The sequence below is a fragment of the Scyliorhinus canicula genome, chromosome 4 (genome assembly GCF_902713615.1).
Source record: "Scyliorhinus canicula chromosome 4, sScyCan1.1, whole genome shotgun sequence".
In the NCBI taxonomy this organism is placed as follows: Eukaryota; Metazoa; Chordata; class Chondrichthyes; order Carcharhiniformes; family Scyliorhinidae; genus Scyliorhinus; species Scyliorhinus canicula.
The window spans coordinates 192,481,886-192,498,478 of record NC_052149.1 but is presented as its reverse complement, the minus strand read 5'-3'; the positions used below and the strand labels follow the sequence as shown (position 1 = coordinate 192,498,478).

Genomic DNA, 16,593 nt, shown 5'->3' with positions numbered 1-16,593 from the left:
CCAGCCCCAGTGCGAGCCCCTCACCAGTCCCGGAATCAGTGAGGGTTTCACGCCGATTTTTTGGTTGTAAGAGACCACACATGCTCCGCTGGTGCTGCCGCTGAAACAAAGCATCCAGCCGAAGAACTTTGTTGCAACAAGCTTTAAGGCGAGAATATGTATTCCCATTCCAGCCTCCTGACCAGGCGCCGGAATGTGGCGACTAGGGGCTTTTCACAGTAACTTCATTGAAGCCTACTTGTGACAATAAGCGATCATGTATTGTGTTGACCCTGGAATAAATTGGAATTGCAACTTCAAATAGTGTTGACAAACACTGCAACATTTTTTTTTAAATTCAAGTCACCAAGTGAATTAATGCTTCCCAGAGAGGTTGCTACGCAATAATATTGTAAACAATTTTCCATAATTCTAAGTGTGGGGCTGCGATGGGATTTTAAAATATATATATTTTATTACTTTAATCGCCAGACTAAAGAGCAAATTGGTAATTGAATCATCAGCTCTTTATGTTTATCAATGTTACTGGAAAAGGAGATTATAGTTTCAGATTTTGTTCTGAAAAAATTACATTAATACTACAGAAAATATCAGTTATTCTGTATAATCTAGAAAGTCTTCAATCTGGAACCGAGCTCACTGTTTAACAGTGCAATTATTAGACAAATTATTTGAAATGTTTTACTGGAGAAAACGTCAATGTTTTCCTCATAGGTGTTTATACAACTATATCTTAACATTATAACAAAGATTTATGTTACCAACTGATAGATCTTAGCTTTTGTAAAATATTTAAGTATTTGGGGTTCTGCAAAATCCTAAATTCAGCTGCAAGATGGTGCTAGAGAATCACACTAATCCGTCTGCTGCTGCCATGCTAAAGGCTTGTTAATAACAATGCACAGTACGGTAATACCTCTCCTCAGTCCTCCAGAACCTGATAAGGATCGACAAATCATATTGTGAAAGTAAACCACATCCTATCCTGTGCTGAGCTGATTGGTGGTGCTTTGTATCCATTTGTCCTGTTTTTGATCATAGTTGAGACTCTTCAAGTTGTCTCTGCGGTTGTTTTGGTGTCAATCATAAAACGTCAGTGCACTGTGTGGCTTGGACAAAGTGCATTGCACACAAATGAAAGCCTTATCTTCAAGAATATCATCAGTATCGTCTGATGTAACTATAATGTCATACTAACCGTGATCTAATAGATACATGGAAGAAATATCCTGTGGACGTGAGTATTCTGAAATGCAGTGTTCCTCCTGAAACCTACAGGACGAGCCATGAAACTGGAAAAATCTAATCTCATCAGGTAATTATTTTCATTTCAAAATTAGATAAGTTGAAAGGTGTAGATTTTATGTCACAGTGCGTAAACTGTGAAAGAGATGCACTGAGACAACACCAGCAATATATTTGAGCAAATTGTATGCTGAAAGTAAACCAAATGTCATTCTGCGGTGTGCTTATTGGTGCTGTATTGTAGTGATTTGTCTTGCATAAGATGACTGTTGCACCATTTGAAGTTACTTGAGTTGCTGCTTTGGCATCGATTTGGTACCAACCTAACTCTTGATTTAATTAATTTACAACTATAAGTTGTCAGCTTGGCTAACTTGATGGCTCTTTATGTCAAGAATGTTGTTTTGAGCCCCATTCCACAATTTAATCAAATAATCCAAGCTGGCATTTAAGTGTGGGACTCAGGAAAATTCACTGTTGCGAATGTTGTCCTTTGAATCATGTTTAACCAATAGTTTTGTTTCCTTGCTCTAAAAGCTTGTGTGGATAATGCTGTGTCTCATGTCATTGTTTGGGAACGGGCAGGGAGTTTCCTTAACCAGCAAGCCAAAATTCCCTCCTCAGCCAACACCATCAAATGCCATCAAATATGCTGCTATTGCTCAAATTTTGCCGAGCTCAAACAGATGTGTAGCAAATATCATTGTACTTGCTCTTTGGGAGGTTTCTGAGAGACATGATCAAGTATATAAATTTCAACATTTTAAAATCATATTTTTGAATAAAACCCATGCGTTAAAATGTTTTTGTCATTTCAGAACCTATAGGCTATAACCTATTCCATATTTAATATTTTTATAATCTTATACTGTAAGCATAAGTTGATATTCAAATAATATTATCCAAACCTGTGATCTCCACCACCTAGAAGGACAAGAGCAACAAATGTATGGGAACACCACCACCTGCAATTTCCCCTCCAAGTCACACACCATCCTGACTTGGAAATATATTGCCGTTCCTTCACTGTCGCTGGGTTACAATCCTGGAACTTGCTCCTAACAGCACAGTGGGTGTACCTACACCACATGGAATGTAGCTCATAATCACCTTCTGAAGCGCAATTAGGGATGGGCAATAAATGTTGACCTAGCCAGTGACGCCCACATCCTGTGAAAAAGTAAAAACTTATATTTTGCTCTATTATTTATCCTATGCCAAATACATTTGTACAATTTCCCAGGAAAATATTGCTATTGAAATTGAAAACCAGAATGTTAAATTGGTGAATTGAAATATAACAGGCTGTCAACTCTATTGCATTGTGGGGATCATTTTATGAATCTGTGAATCAGGAGAGAACCTTAACCATCAGCAGCACTTTTCACAAATTCAGGAATATCTAAATAGGATTTTCTTTTGTGAGCAGCAGACATATGAATTTTTAGTGTGGGCTGTTCGTGGATGAGGTTATCCAATGGCACAGTGGACTTGTAAGATTGGTCCTATTTTGTAATTATCAGACAGTTGTATCTAGAAAACTGTTTTATTATTTTAAACTAACCCCCTCCAGTTGTAAAAGTGATTTGTGTTCGGGTGTAGTTTTATGGGTGTTGGAAACTCTTTAATGCCTTTCTGAAAAAGGCCAGCACTGAGACGATGAGAATCACTGATCTATTCACTACTGATCCTCATTGTACCATTCCTCAAATTGAAACATTGATGTGGTATACTAATCACGTCTGGCATTTGTAAATACACCCCTTTCAAACTGTCTTCAAGTATTTCCAAACTTAAACAGAAATGCACATGAGGTAGCAGGGTGCATTTTGCAACTTAACCTTCCCCGAATCCTTCCCATATCCTTACAACTGCTCAGCACTCTTGCTGGGTAGCAATCAAGAGCAGGAACCATGAATAATTTTCTCCTCACTACCCCGGACAAGTTGAAGCAGATTTTAATATCCTAATATCACTTAAAGCAGGGATCTTAGCACGGGGATTAAACCTGAGACCTTCTGATCAATTGCACATTGTATAAAAATACACTTCAGAAAAAGAAGAGTTTTGCAATCAGTTCTGCATATAAAATGTGCTACTTTAGAGTACCCAATATATATTTTTTTAATTAAGGGGCAATTTAGCATGGCCAATCTACCTAGCCTGCACATCTTTTGGGTTGTGGAGCCGAAACCCACGCAGACACGGGAAGAATGTGCAAACTCCAGACGGACAGTGACCCAGGGCCGGGATCGAACATGGGACCTGGGCGTCGTGTAAAATGTGCTACTTATAATATTATGATGATGTTGAGTTAGGCTGAACCAACATTTTAAAGCCATAAGCTCCCGCAGTTTCACACATGTCAATGTAATCAGAAATAGTCTGATTGCGCATATTGCAGACCAGTGGTCAAATGTTGGAGAAATTGCACCTGCCTAACCTCCAGATTGTTAATCTTGATCAATTTTGCAGGCGAGATGCAGGGATAGAAACTGATTCTGAGATCAAGCTTGCAGCAGCTTAGAGATGCAGATATCGAGACTGCAATAATTGTAGCTGCCAGTGAAATAATGTCCGTAGTGTGTGCAATAGGCTACAAAGCAGTGTAACTTTTCAATGGAGCCACAGAGATCCCTGTTCTAGGAAATGAGGCTGAGGGTAGAGGGTGAGAAATTGCTTCTTTATAACACCACTTGTAGCAGTGCTACTGAGGCATGGCGGGAGTTAGCCGTGCTGCCAACACTTCCTGTGCAGTTTGCATGGTGTTCTGCCAGGATAAGGGCTCTCTGATTTGGCACTATCCTGATGTCACTTCGCCAATTAGCTGCTGTGATGCCAGAATATTAAATTCGAGTAATGAATGTTCAAGTCTGTGCTATTTATTCAAGAAAAAAAAAACAAGCATGAAGCTGCAATATGGGCTCTGAAGTAGTGTTAGATGCAATTCAACCAAAATATTTTGAAATGTAATTTTGGGCAAGTTTGGCAGGGTGTTTCCCGCTGGCTTTTTGGGTGAGATCCAGGCCTGGATTCACCCACACTTTTTTGGGCCTTGGGGAGTTTCTCCTTGGTGAAACCCACACTTGGAAATTTTTTCAGCAGTGGGGAGCTGCATTCGCCGGTGAGAATGGTTCCTCAGAGATCGGGGCGCCATTTTGAAAGGGTGCCTTGATCTCGAAGTGAGTTTGAGGGTCCCCTACACCCTCCACCCACAAACAATGCCACTCCCTGCAGACATTGGCATTATCCCCCTCTCAAGTGAGGATGCCCTACCATAGGGTTGCTGAGCCCCCCCCCCCCCCTTTTCAGTCCCCCCCACCCCACCATTCGGGGGCCCACCCCTTTCAGAACCCCCTTCACCCCCAAACTTTATGAGGCCTCTTCATATCTCCCTTCTGCCCCCCCCCCCCTTCATATCCCCATCACCACCCCTTTCATGCGCATGGCTCCCCTCAGCTCCTGACCCTGGCACCTTGGCGGTGCCAACCAGGTCTAGGTAGGGTGCTCTTTCAGAAGGTCAGTGCAGACTCGATGAGCCAAATGGCCTTCCTCTGACTACAGAGTTTTCAATGGAATGACCCTTTTAATTGATCAGCTTTGGGATGTCTTCCACTGGAACACATTTTGGTGAAAAGACCCACTGTGGAATAAGGAGCACAGCCATAACAGCTTCATGAAGATGGGAGAGTGGACTTGTAAACTCTTACTAATGGCATAAACCTGGAGACAGGAAAGAAATGCTTTTTTTAGTTATGCACGGGTGTTCCTGTAAGTGTGCAAAATTGCAGTCACGTTTTCACCAGATTATTTTGCCAATCTTTTTTTTCTTTATTCTTTCATCGGATGTGGGTGTCGCAGGCAAGGCCAGCATTTGTTGCCCATCCCTAATTGCCGTCGATCTGAGTGGCATTTTTTTTAAAGAGCCAACCACATTGCTGTGGATCTGGAGTCACATGTAGGTCAGACCAGTTGAGGATGACAGATTTCCTTATCGAAAGGACATTAGTGAACCAGATGGGTTTTTACAACAATCGACAATGGTTTCACAGTCATCATTAAACTTTTAATTCCAGATTTTTATTGAATTCAAATTTCACCATCTGCCGCTGTGAAATAGTCAAGTAATGTCCTAGACCCAACCACCTTCTGATGCATCATTATTGATCTTTCCTCCATCATAAGGTCAGATGTGGGATGTTTACTGATAATTGCATAATGCAGCAGCTATACCAACTCCTCAGAAACTGAAGCAATCTGTCATGAAATGCAGCAACACTAGAGCCACACTACACAAGTGCCAGACAACAACCATTTCGAACAACACAAAATCCAACTATCTTTCCTTGACATGGCATTACACATTATGAATTACACTATCAACCAATCAATCAATGGGGTTACCATTGAGTAGAAACTGAATTGGAATTATCCCATGAATACTGTGGCTAAAAAACAGGTGAGCGCAACTAAAAGTGGTATATAGAGCCCACTTAACAAGAATTTGAACGAGTAGGTTCTTCCCGGAGGTGGACTATAGATGTGAACGGTGCCAAGGAGGCCCAGCCAACCACGCTCAGATGGTCTTGCCCCAGGCTTGCAGGGTACTGGACAGCCTTCTTTGAAGCCATGTCCAAAATGGTGGGGATGAGGGTGGAGCCATGCCCGAAAATGGTGGTCTTCGGGGTATCAGACCAGCCAGATCTATTCCTAGGGAGGAGGGCGGACGCCCTTCCCTTTGCCTCCCTGATCGCCCGCCGTAGAATCCTGTTCGGCTGGCGGTCAGCAGCACCACCCAGAGCTGCAGACTGGCTGTCCGACCTCTCGGAATCTCTCCAAATGGAGACAATCAAATTCGCCATCAGATGGCTTAGAACGGGGGAGCCATTCACCCAATTTCTGGGACCTGTTTGTGGCCAACGAACAAGCAGAAGAATAGCCAGGTAGCCAAGAATCAGAGGGAAGTAGCCAAAGCATGAGAGGGAGAGATAGACCGGGGTGTGGGGGGGGGGGTAGATACAGCTAAACCTAAGAGAAAAGTAAGGCGACCCACAGGAGAAGGGGAGGGGGAGGGGTGAGGGGGAAGGGGGAAGAAAGGGGGAGGGGGGAAGAGGGAAGAGACAGGGAACAATAGAGGGGAACCAGAGAGGGGGAGGCAAGGGAATGATATCTGGAAGGAGAGCACGGGAAATCACAACAAACTTGGCAAATACAGGAACAGAGAGCAAGGAAGAGATGGGATGAACGGCCCAAGCGGAGGTGAATGCGCGACGAGAACGGCAGCAAAAACCTTCTGGGAGAAGCAAGTAATAACACCAACACCAGATCAATTCTCGTATTGCCCTCTCTGTATTGGACATAACTAATGTAATTCTTTCTCCGGCACCCAAATGTATATGTACCTCTCCAGTCTCCCCCCCCCCCCCCCCCCCCCCCCCCTCTCACAAACAGGTGCCTACTTATGTGTTAAAAATACAGAGTTGCTGTTGTTGAGCTAGTGCACAATATCAAACTATCTTTTTTTTGTTTTGTTTTTCTCTTCTCTTCTATATATATATATATATATATATTATCCTGTGTCCATAACTGTAAATATACTTTGTTCAAAAAGACAATAAAAAAAACATTTATATAAAAAAAACAGGTCAGCCTGGGAAATCTGTGTTGAGGAACTCGCTTCCTGACTCCCCAAAACATGTCCACAATCTACAAGGCACGAGTTCAATTCCCGTACCGGCCTCCCCGAACAGGCGCCGGAATGTGGCGAATAGGGGCTTTTCACAGTAACTTCATTTGAAGCCTACTCGTGACAATAAGTGATTTTCATTTCATTTTCATTAATTTCAGGAATGTGATGGAATACTCTGTTGTGGTAAAAATAACAACTCCAAATCTGTAAGCTTTCAAATAGAGATCCTGGGCACGATTTAACCATCACGTTTCATCCGGCGCAGATCAGGGCACACCGGTTAAATCGCAGGAAAGGACAAAGTTGAGATTCATGCCGGGCGGGATTCAATTCGTCATCTAAACGGCCCGCCCAAATATGGCGAACGTTTCATTAACCTCAACTGGCATTATTTAAAACACATTAGCGAGATTGACATCAAACGTAGTGGCCTCCTGGGAATTAACCGGCTCCCAGCAAGAAACGACGTGGGTGTCGTTTAGTACTCCTTTTTAAAAACGTGAAGTTTGTGCAACAGCTGCTGAAGGGAACTGAGGAGTAAGTAGCCATTGTCATGTTCTGCAGACTGGCCGATATGAATGATGCGCTACAGAAAACCTAATTTAAATAATTTATTGTGAAAGAACTGTGTGGTAAAGATAACTGTAATAAATATATTACAAACTACTAACACTAACTATTATAGAGCTCCTGCAAAATACATCTATCCACCAACACGACTTACTCCCAACTCTTCGAGGCACAGAGCCGCATGGTAAACTTACACTGCCACACTGCCACCTGCTGGTTCGAGGTCATGTACAACATGAGATACAGAATTGCTTTATGCATATCATCACAGCTATTTCGATTTTCGCGCATGCAGCAGCTCAAAGGCTCTGGAGCTGCTGCCCCAGTGCTTTGGGGGAGATGGGGGACCCTTCCGGGGGGTGGGGCTTGGTCGGGGGGCTGAAGCATTCTAGGTCGGGGGTCGCCCCGGGTCGGGGGGGAAGGGGTGAAATGAGGGGCTTTCCGTCTGTGAGGACTTCAGCCATCTTTAAGATTGTGGATACCTATAACAGGGGCAAATACAGCTGCAGCCTGTTTTCCTGCCAAACACTTCCAGGACAGAATCCTGCTCTTCGTTATATACTGAAGGTCACTATAACTCCCTTTGACTGTGAGCAGCGTCTAGCTTTAAAACTGCAGGCTATTGCTAATAAGGAATTGGCCTTGTTAGTTGTGAGAGCACTTCACACCTTTCAAGGGGCTTCTCATGGGTCCACATGCCATGTCTCAGATGATGATTATTGTATTGCATTTCAATCAAACTTTGAAGCCTGAACATTTTGCTTGACCACGAGAAGCATCAGCACCACAGAGTCAGCAGCCAACAATGAAAGAGTCAAGAGCTGAGCTTCAGCACTGGGGATATCCTCACGGCCAAAGGGTTAGCGTGTGGATCAGGGGAGGGCTCTTGCTCACGCTCTCTCTAATGTTCTCGGCAGCAGGCTGGGGGTCTGGAGTCTAGGAGTTCCTGCAGTGGCTGGGGGTGTGTGCCACGCTGGATGGCACTCTGAGAGAAGGCGGGACATGTAAGGGTGGGGAGCCTTGGGGGATTTCAGGGGTTGAAGCTCTAATTGATTGTCGGTCTATCTCCTCCAATTCCTCCCGGAGACCAAAATTGATGGTGGTGTCAGTTCCACAGAGAATGCCCTCGCGGTGCTGGTGGTAGCCCAGACAGCCAGATGCCAGAGAAGGCAGCAGCGTTGACAGGGGCTGGAGGCGGCACTCCATGTGCAGGGGGCCACCGCACACCCTGAAGACCCAGCCTTCCACCAGGCTGAGGAGGAACTCAGAGGGCAACGCGAGCCACGGCCCAAGGTGTACAGGCGGTGTTGGTCTTTCGAGGAGATGACGGACAGCATGTGCCACAGGAGATTGCATCTTAGGAAAGAGACAGTGTGGTACCCGTGCCACGTTCTGATGGACTTGGCACCCCGTAGAGCAGGAGCAGGAGACCCATTCACAGTGGCCATGAAGGTCACTGCAGCCCTGAACCTCTATGCCACCAGTTCATTCCAGGGCTCAAACGTGGACTTGTGCAGCATATCACAAGCTACAGCCCACAAATGCATCTGTGAAGTCACAGATGTCCTGAATGCTTGGGCTGCTGACTATATAAACATTGAGCTGGACCAAGCCCACCAAGATGCCTGGCTGCAAGATTCTCCAGCATCGTCAGGATACCCCGGGTCCAGGGAGTAATTGATGGCACGCACATCGCCTTGCACGTACCTAGGCATCAGGCAATACCCTTCATTGGCAGGGAGGGGTTCCATCCCTGAATATTCAACGTGTGTCCCTCCCACCATCTTCCCCCCCCCCCCCCCCCCCTCCTCCCTGTCCACTCCCGACTACTCTGTTCCACCCTGCTCTGTGTAACATCACCCCAGGGTGATGGGCCTGTGTCGGCGCTGTCAGCGGGCCAACAATGTCGCTACTTCCTACCTCCCGCTGCTTCAGGAAGACAGACAGAATTATCAGAGACCCCTCCCACCCAGGCATTGCCTTCTTCCAGACCCTTCCATTAGGCAGAAGGTACAGAAGCCTGAAGACTGGCACATCCAGACATAAGAACAGCTTCTTCCCCACAGCTACAAGACTCCTCAACGACTCCCCCTCGGACTGATCTGTTCCCTGTAAGAACACTATTCATGACACCCTATGCTGCTCTTGCTCATGTATTTGCATTGTTTGGCCCCTTGTTCAGCACTGTAACCAATCACTGCTTGTCGATGTACCATTTGTCAATATTTTCTGTTGATTATTCTTTTTGTCTACTATGTACGTACTGTGTATGTTCCTTGGCCACAGAAAAATATTTTTCACTGTACTTTGGTACATGTGACAATAAATCAAATCAAATCAAGGCAGGAGAGTGATGATCATACACTGTGACGAAAGCTCTGGTGCTCCTCAGTTTCTGCTGAAGTCTGACTCCTGCCTTTCTGCTGACAGTGCGCTCACACCCATCCTCTGAATGGGGTCTACACTGGGGGAATTTGACCTTGGAGGTTGGGGGGAACAGGGGTCAACAGGGGGAGGGGTGCAGGCAGGCCAGCTGTGAAGATTAACTTGACAGATGCTTCACATGTATCAGGTGTGATATGTTTTAATTGTGAACATTTGACATTTTCATTCCCTCTAGCTACAGATTGTGACCCCCCACCCCCCCAGTGCCCAATCAGAACTCCTCAATCTTCTTGATCTTTCATGGCCTACTGCTACATCTAGATGTGCCCCTGGGATGCACATCAGAGGTGGAGGCAGCTAGCTGCTTTTCACGCCCTGCGGCCTTTGATGCCCTTGTAAGACATTCCCGAGAGGGCCTGGAGCTGGAGAGCCCCAGCTTACTCACCGGTATCAATGGCTTCGCTGTGCCACCTGTGGTGAATGAGATTCACACGGTGTTATAAGTTACCAATGTCACTCTGTTCCCATTGTATATACGTACCAATATTGTAAGTGCAGTTGCACTACCTGACCAACAGGGGGAGTAGCTCTGGGAGTACTCGAGAGTTTGTACTGGGCTCCCCCCTTGGCTCTGCCCAGAACTCCTCCCCCTGGAGCTGCTGTATAAAGATCCGTGCCACAGAGTCAGCCGGCCAGTTCATCGAAGGTTCAACGGCGAACAGACTGGCTCTGTTGTACGTATATTAAAACCGCTATTCTAATCCTACAAGCACGTGTCCGTAGAATTGATCGTTCCATCAATTTAATATACTTACGAAACAGTCGAAGTAAATCATGGAAGCAGCCCTCAAGCCCAGACGCCTAGAACTCGACCCACAGGATGCAGAGGCTGAGGGCAGCACGGTAGCATTGTGGATAGCAGAATCGCTTCACAGCTCCAGGGTCCCAGGTTCAATTCCGGATTGGGTCACTGTCTGTGCGGAGTCTGCACATCCTCCCCGTGTGTGCGTGGGTTTCCTCCGGGTACTCCGGTTTCCTCCCACAGTCCAAAGATGTGCAGGTTAAGTGGATTGGCCATGCTAAATTGCCCTTAGTGTCCAAAATTGCCCTTAGTGTTGGGTGGGGTTACTGGGTTATGGGGATAGGGTGGAGGTGTTGACCTTGGATAGGGTGCTCTTTCCAAGAGCCGGTGCAGACTCGATGGGCCGAATGGCCTCCTTCTGCACTGTAAATTCTATGTAAAGAAATTTTCTCCCACTGTCTGAGATGTTTTAAGGCCTGGACCAATGGAGGAACAAAAGCTCAGCCTACTGCACGCGAGGTTAAGCCACAGAATTTCCCCGCAGCTAAACCCGGCCGGTTCTTACACCGCGGCGCTGGCGATATTGTACAAAATGTACGTTAGGCCCATCAACGAGGTTTATGCACGCCACGTATTTACGACTCGCCGTCAGCGGCCGACAGAAACACTAGCTGAATTCGTACGGGAACTTAAAATCTTTCCAATGACTAACAACCAGGCCGTTACCACGGCCGAACATAGGGAGCTTGCTGTGCAGGATGTTTTTGTAGCGGGTCTCAGATCAAACTATGTGCGCCAAAGGCTGCTGGAAAAGGGGGCCCAAGACTTAGACACTACTGTGGAGGCTGCTACCACAATGGAAGTCTCCTTCCGCAGCCTCACCTCGTTTCCCGCGGACCCCGCGACCCCATCGTGGGCCCCCGACCAACAACTCCCCCAGGCCTGTGCCGCACGGCCCCCCAGCTACCGCGCTGCCAAAGCCAGTTACTCTGCGGCCCCAGCCAGTCACTCTGCTGCCCCAGCCAGCTACTCAGCTGCCCTAGCCTGCCATTTCTGTGGACAAAGCCAGCACCCGCGGCAGCACTGCCCAGCCCGATCCGCAACCTGCAGCAGCTGCGGGAAGAAAGGCCACTTTGCCAGAGTGTGCCTCGCGAAAAGGGCCCCCGTTTCTAACTCCCCAGTAGAGAGAACAAATCGCTCCCAGCACCAGCGGGGCCCGCGGGGCCGACGCCTCGACTCCGCCCCCTCCCGCCACGTGCGATCCATGGGGGCCGCCATCTTGGCAAACCCCCACCATGTGACCGGCCACGTGCGACTCATGGGGGCTGCCATCTTCCTCGCTGCTCACCATGTGCGATCCACGGGCCCCATCTGCATCTCCATGATAGCTCATCAGAAGACTACGACTTCCCCGGGCACTCTTCACGCGGCCCGCAACTCAGCGCAACGATCCTGCATCAAGCGCGCCAGAACGTACCGGCATCTACTCGACCGGACGCCCACTTGGACGACTTCCCCGGGCACCCATCACGCGGCCCCTAACTCAACACGGTCACCCTAGATCAATCCCACCCCAAGCACCTACGAAGTTTGATGGCGGAGGTCCAGATCAACGGGTACAGCACGCCATACCTCTTTGACTCCGGGAGCACCGAGAGCTTCATACACCCAGAGCTGGTAAGGCGCTGTTCACTTCCTATTTTTCTGGTGAGCCAAACTATCGCCCTCGCTTCGGGCTCCCACTCAGTCCAAATCCAAGGACGCACCGTCGCTACACTCACAATTTGAGGCGCTAGTTATTCAAAATTTAAACTTTATGTCCTGCCTGACTGCTGCGCGCCACTATTATTAGGCCTGGATTTCCAGTGCAACCTCAAGAGCCTCACCCTCAGCTTCGGCGGGCCCCTGCCCCCACTCACTATCTGCAGCCTAGCCACGCTGCGCATCTCCCCCCCTCCTCTCTTCGCCAATCTCACTCCAGATTGCAAACCAGTAGCTACTCGCAGCAAGCGATACAGCCTACAGGATAGGGTCTTTATCCGATCGGAGGTCCGAAGGCTGCTCAGTGAGGGGATCATAGAGACCAGTAATAGTCCCTGGAGAGCTCAGATGGTGGTAGTCAGACCATAAATCGCTTTATGCTCCTAGACACATATCCCCTCCCCAGAATTGCAGACATGGTTAACCAGATCGCCCAATATTGGCTATTTTCCACGGCGGATCTGAAGTCTGCATACCACCAGCTCCCAATCCGCCCGGAGACCACCACTACACGGCGTTCGAGGCCGATGGCCGCCTCTTCCTTTTCCTCCGGGTTCCCTTCAGCGTCACTAATGGGGTTTCGGTGTTCCAACGAGCAATGGACCAAATGGTAGACCAGTACGGGCTGCGGGCCACATTTCCGTATCTGGACAATGTTACCATCTGCGGCTATGACCAGCAGGACCATGACGCCAACCTCCACCGTTTTCTCCAGACGGCACAGAAATTAAACCTCACTTATAACAAGGAGAAATGCGTTTTCCGCACAAACAGAATGGCCATCAACAACTGTGTGGTGCTCACCAGCTTGTGCCCCAGAAGCCAGAAGCCCCTGATAGCTGTGATGCCTCAATGGTGGTCTCCTCAAAGCTCTGCTCTGAGGTGGTCTCTTGGGTGGGGTAGGGGGGAGGGTGTGTCGACTCTGGATGGCCCAGCCTCATCAGACAGCGATCCTGCGGGAGAATGGACATGTGGTAGCAGGTCAGCAGGGTAGCATGGTGGTTAGCATAAATGCTTCACAGCTCCAGGGTCCCAGGTTCGATTCCCGGCTGGGTCACTGTCTGTGTGGAGTCTGCACGTCCTCCCCCTGTGTGTGTGGGTTTCCTCCGGGTGCTCCGGTTTCCTCCCACAGTCCAAAGATGTGCGGGTTAGGTGGATTGGCCATGCTAAATTGCCCGTAGTGTACTAATAAAGGTAAGGTTAAGGGGGGGGTTGTTCGGTTACGGGTATAGGGTGGATACGTGGGTTTGAGTAGGGTGATCATGGCTCGGCACAACATTGAGGGCCGAAGGGCCTGTTCTGTGCTGTACTGTTCTATGTCTATGTCTATGGTCAGTGAGAGGGAAAGGGTCATTTTGTCTGACATGAACAACGCACTTGAGACGGGTCATCTGGATGAAGCGGCAGTGGATCGTCATGTCTGCGGTGCAGGCCAACCTTGTTGTCAGTGACTGCTCTCTCTTTGGTCAACCCTCAATTTCCAGGACCCGCTCTTCATACAGAGCAAGGTCTTGGATCTCTGCCCTCCCTCCATTTTGCTCCTTTCCTGCATATTATGGGCAATCTTCTCCTGCGGGGACAAAGAAAGGGCTTTGTGAGCCGCACGCTTGATGGATCGGCGGTGTCTATAGCAGGTGGCATGTGTGGGCGCCGCAAGTGGGCATGAAGGGGTTGTGCTGGCGGTTTCCAGGGAGTGCTGAGGAACAAGCATGGAGATTGGATGCGGGGAGGGTGCGTGGTGTCAGTCAGTGATTTGTGGGGGAGTTGGGAATTTGAGAGATGGCAGGCGGAACTGATGCCAGGAGAGCGGTGGTAAATTACTCTTGCAGCTCGGTGGTCTTCTTCCGGCATTGGCACTGGTCCTCCTTGTCATGCTGCCCGCACAGACAGTTACTGCCACTGCCTCCAAGGCGGTATTGGTGACCTGCTGCTGGCCCTCCGACCTCCTCTGGGAACAGGATGCCCTATCTCTCATCGACGGCATCGAGAAGCCTGGCCAGGTTGGCATCGCCAAAGCTAGAAACAGGTCTACGCACTGCCATGACTTTGTGTTGACTTTAGAGTGAGAGGTGAGGGGGCTTTTAAAAGTAGCTTCCCCTTGTGAATGGCAAGAAATTCAGGTGCGAGTCTGGTGAATCAGACGGGGAGACAGCCAGTAATGGCAAGAAACTCGTGGGGCTCATTTCTGACACTGTGCCATTAAAGCCGGGCCACAATTTCACCACTACGGCCGCAAAAAACACCCGGCCAATTGCGTCCAAAATGACACTTAGAAATCTCTTTATTTCAGTCTTAAGTTGCGGTGGGTGGGCCTCAATCTGGCAATAAGCAGCTTCTCTCAATGATACAGGCTTTGTAGCACATATTTATAGTTCTTATCTTGTTGATTTTCATTCTAAAATGTCTCATTAATCTTTTAACTAAGCATACTATTCCATTGGCAGATGTTCTCATTATATCTGAGTCTTGTTCCCCTTTTCTCCTTCTTGTCCTGTTTAACAATGAATGTCTGGGAAAGCTATTATTGTTATAACTGCTGGGCAAGCCACCTCTATAACATTCCTTGGCCAAAGAGGCCATCATGTCTATCCAATTGGCTAAATGTTTCATGATGCCTCGAAAGAACTCTCACTGCATTTGTCTATTTTAAAGCTTTAAATGAGCATTTTATTATCAATCTCAGTATATATAATAAATAAATAATCTATTATTGTCAAAAGTAGGCTTACATTAACACTGCAATGACGTTGCTGTGAAAAGCCCCTAGTCGTCACATTCCAGCGCCTGTTTGGCTACACGGAGGGAGAATTCAGAATTCCCATCTGGTATGGGAATTGAACCCGTGCTGCTGGCCTTGTTCTGCATCACAAACCAGCTGTCTAGCCCACTGAGCTAAACTAGCCCAGTTACCCCTCACTGGATGAGTGCAGCTTTATTAACATTCAAGAAAGGGGAGCAGAGGGCTATCCCTGCTGCTTCACGATGCCGAGGTCCCTGGTTTGAACCCGGCTCTGGGTCACTGTCTGTGTGGAGTTTGCACATTCCCCCCGTGTCTGCATGGGTTTCGCCCCCACAACCCAAAAATGTGCAGGCTAGGTGGATTGACCACGCTAATTTGCCCCTTAATTGGAAAAAATTAATTGGGTACTCTAAATTTATTTTTAAAAATCAAGAAGCTCGACTCCCCATCCAGGACAAAGCAGCCTGCTTGATTGGTGCACCTTCCACTATCTTCAACATTCACTCTCTCCATCACCGTGGATGCAGTTTGGACAATCTAACAGATGCACTGCAGAAACTCACTAATTCCCCTTCCACAGCACCTTCCGAACCCACAACCTCTACCACCTAGAAGGACAAGGGCAGCAGATGCATGGGAACACCACCACATGCAAGTCCCCCTCCATGACACACACTACTCTGACTTGGAACAATATCGCTGTTCCTTTGCTGTCGGTCGGAGGGACAAAATCCTGGAAGTTCCTTCCTACACCAAGTGGATTGCAGCAGTTCGAGAAGGTGGATTCACCACCACCTTCTCAAGGGCAATTAGGGACTGGTGATGACCACGCCCGTGAAATAATAAAATAAAGCAAGAATCATCACAGAAGGAGAAGGCAGGAAAATTGTCAACTCCTGGAGATCTTTGTAAGATCACGTTCATTTGTTCTGTTCCATTGTCTATGTTGGAATAACACAGAGCTCCCATGTTGGTCTTAAATGGAACAAGTATGGAGCACCAAGAATATATTTGTTGTATTTAATTATATGCAGCTGATGGACATTAACTATGGTTTCACTTTAGATGTAAAGAGAAAACTATTTAAAATGTGATGTGCTTTATTTAAGAGATATATGCTTGTAATATTTAACCCTGTAAATAAATGTAAAATTGAATAAAGAGTGATATCATACTTCACCAACTGGTTTTCCGAAAAAGAACATATTATGGCAGGAAACATGTCCTTATAACTTCAGGTTCACACACATAAGTTGGTTGTTGTCTGACTTCCGGTGACGGCGGGCGGGAGGCAGCCGCGCAACTGAGGGCTCCCGTTCGGGAACGGCATTTTTGGGGCTTTAAGCCCGGTCCCAGGGTCCACGGAGGCGTCAAAGACAGGGAGAAGGCACGGAAGAGGCA

The 16,593-nt window shown here is 47.6% G+C and overlaps 1 protein-coding gene across 4 annotated transcripts in view; it reads left to right on the top strand.

The window, feature by feature from the left end:
- LOC119965270 (neuropeptide Y receptor type 6-like) overlaps window positions 1-16,593 on the top strand; it is a 148,421-nt gene that overhangs the window by 97,366 nt on the left and 34,462 nt on the right. The window contains exon 1 of one of the 4 annotated variants that reach the window (XM_038795788.1): window positions 938-1,315. The exons of the other annotated variants lie outside the window; for them this stretch is intronic. The gene's annotated coding sequence lies outside the window, so the exon portion shown is untranslated. Of the gene's footprint in view, window positions 1-937; window positions 1,316-16,593 lie in introns of those variants that run through there. 4 annotated transcript variants of the gene reach the window in all.